Here is a 3,480-nt window from a genome sequence, read left to right as displayed (position 1 = left end):
TTTGAGAAAAATACCTGCGAGAACATGCAGAGCGTGGCTGTCTCGGGTGAGTGGTTAGCTATCTAGCTAACTGTCACGCAGATGCAATGATCATAATCAAATCTCCCCTTAATGTTGATTACACGAAGAAGCATAGGAATAGCTATAACACTTACATTGTAATACGGTTGCGGCATTTGAGAGTTGTTTTGGTATGGGGAACCTCCCCCCATACGTACGTCCTATTTTGGTATGATCTAGCTGGTCATGTTTTGATTGGCACCTCACTCCAACGCCCTTATTTTCCTGCATCCTACCAGAAATACTTTAAAGTAACTGTCCAGTCTTTCCAGATTTCTATGGAATATGACCTCACTTTTATAACGAAGTGGAAAGGTGGTATTTACTACATAAGACTGGGAAAAATCCACTTGAACGCCCCTCCAACTGGTAATGACTTCTCCCACATGCTGACCTCTGACGTCACCTACTAAGGAAATTACCTTAAGCCAGTTAAATGCAACAACATAAAAAGCTAATTTATTAATATGGTTTTCAACACAATAATTAGTTTACAAGCATGATGGCTGTACATTTAGTTTATGGTTGATGTAACTTGTTTGCCATTAGCCAGTCAGTGTTTCTCAATGAGTTCAGAGCACGTGAATGCATCCAACTGGTTTTTACATCTTCACAACTAGGCCTGAGAGGGGGGCACATCTTGCGACAGAATTGCCTGCAATGCTTTGGCCGTGAGGTCCTGCAGATCCAATAACCTTTCAGCTGCATTCACATTGATGTCCAATTTCTCTGACTTCTTGTTAGTTTGGCCCATACAGATTATCATCATTACCTCTGAGGAAATAGCAAGCATTATTTAAGTTTGAAGTGGGGTTTTTGAAGTGTTTTTTTCCCCTCCAATTTATGCTTTGGCCACATACGAGTATAGGATGAGTCAAGAACATTATTTGGGTAGGAGTTATTTGGGTATGGGTTAACAGAATATGATTTTCACTGGACAGCTACTTTAAGAAATTAGATGGGAAACTTTAGGTTATGTCCGTAACCCCGGTTCTCTGATAGTATGAGTGAGGTATTTCACTTATGGGATACACCCCCAGCGTATTCGTTAGAAGCTTTTATTACACTACGCCAGCCATGAGCGTCGGAGAGGGGCGGCCCTATAAAAGGTCAGATGCAGTGTTTCTGAGTCATTCAAAATAAGCAACACCTCTTCCTCGCTCACGCAAGGAGGGTGGTCTGGTGAAATACCTCACTCATACTATCAGAGAACCGAGGTTATGGACATAACATAAAGTTCACTTTCAAGTATTTGTTTTGGTATTTCACTTATGGAATATACTGACTCCCGTATTGCCAGAAAAACTTATCCTGACGACCAACTGTGCTATGCGACTTATCACACAAATGGGCCCTGCCCCTCAGAAGATCCTGCACGTAAAACAGTATGCATCAGGGTCGGTGCAGTGACATCGAGCCTATAAAACTTCGCAAATGTATGAGGCGATGCCCAATTCGCTGCTGAGCAAATATCTTGGATATATATGCCCTTAAATTAAGCCCAGGACGTAGACATTCCTCTAGTGAAATGAGTCTGTAGGCCAGCAGGAGACTGAAGACCCTTACTTGTGTAGGCCAAAGAGATAGCTCCCACTATCCAGATGGAGAGGCGTTGTTTAGTGAGCGCTTTACTCGTACAAGGTTTTGCCCAGGAAACAAACAACTGATCACCCCTTTTCTAAACCCCTTTGTCATGTCCATGTACAGTGAGGGAAAAAAGTATTTGATCCCCTGCTGATTTTGTACGTCTGCCCACTGACAAAGAAATGATCAGTCTATAATTTTAATGGTAGGTGTATTTGAACAGTGAGAGACAGGTTTTTCTGGATTCTTTTGTTGTTATTCTATGTCAAAAATGTTATAAATTGATTTGCATTTTAATGAGGGAAATAAGTATTTGACCCCCTCTCAATCAGAAAGATTTCTGGCTCCCATGTGTCTTTTATACAGGTAACGAGCTGAGATTAGGAGCACACTCTTAAAGGGAGTGCTCCTAATCTCAGTTTGTTACCTGTATAAAAGACACCTGTCCACAGAAGCAATCAATCAATCAGATTCCAAACTCTCCACCATGGCCAAGACCAAAGAGCTCTCCAAGGATGTCAGGGACAAGATTGTAGACCTACACAAGGCTGGAATGGGCTACAAGACCATCGCCAAGCAGCTTGGTGAGAAGGTGACAACAGTTGGTCACACACCATTTACAATCATAAAGGGACCTAGTGGATGAGTAGTCAAAATTACATTTGAGGAAGCCCGGCAGTGTTCAAGTTGAACCGTTCCGGGTGAGGGTGGAAAATCTCCCCGTGCACCTGGCACAGTAGGTCCCGACGCAGCAGGAAGGGCCACAGCTGACCGCATAGTAGTTGAGTGATCTCCGCTAACCAGTGTTTCTCTGGCCAATGTGGCGCTATTAGTATAAGAGACAGACCCTTCTCCCGCACCCTGGCTAGGTTGGGGGAAATTGGGGCCAGTGGGGGGAATGCATACAGAAGGACGCGTGGGCCACATAATCAGTCTGTGTGCCAGTGTGTGTAAGTGAGGGGATCGCAGTCCCCCTTGTCTGTTTATGTAAGCCACAACTGTAGTATTGTCTGTTCTGACTAGAACATGACGACCCTCCAGAAATGGGAGAAATTACTTTAATGCTAGGGACACTGCAAGGAGTTCCGGGCAGTTTGTGAGTAGAGCGGAGATGGGATCCCCTCAAATAGTCGCCCTCTGTAGAGCATTGCGGTTGAGGCGGTGCAGTTGCCATACCAGGCAGTGATGCAGCCGGTCAAGATGCTCTCGATGGTGCAGCTGTAGAACTTCTTGAGGATCTTAGGGCCCATGCCAAATTTCTTCAGTCGCCTGAGGTTGAAGAGGTGCTGTTGCGCCTTCACCACGGTGTCAGTGTGATTGGTCCATGCCAGGTCCTCTGTGATGTGCACACCAAGGAACTTGAAGCTTTTTACCCTCTCCATTGCAGCCCCGTCGATGTCAATAGAACATTACACAAATGCTGGTTTCAATGGCATAGGCTATGAGGAAGTGTTTATACATTTCTACGGTCTGATTTTGGCTAGGGGCAATTACATAGTAACAGAACGCTTTGACTCAGTTTTTTTAAACTTTAAAATGCCAAGCAAAAACCATTGATTTAGAAGTTTAACAAACCATACAACTCTATGCACAAGGACTACTTTCAACAATTTCCACTGAAACATTTACAAAACAAGTTTAGTGGAAGAACTCTGCAGATGCAGACTTTGGTTTCTCTCCCACAGGTTTTTATAAAATAAATATCTGCTACAAATTAAGATTCAAAGATGTCTGCAGTAAGAATGGGGTGTCAGCTATGACATGGCACCTTGAGTTTGAAAAAATCATATGGGTTTTGGACTACCTACCGTAAGTGAAGGGGATTTACACTCGATA

The sequence above is a fragment of the Coregonus lavaretus genome, assembly GCF_964263955.1.
Source record: "Coregonus lavaretus genome assembly, chromosome: 3".
Taxonomy (NCBI): Eukaryota; Metazoa; Chordata; class Actinopteri; order Salmoniformes; family Salmonidae; genus Coregonus; species Coregonus lavaretus.
Note: the sequence above shows the minus strand (reverse complement) of the source record.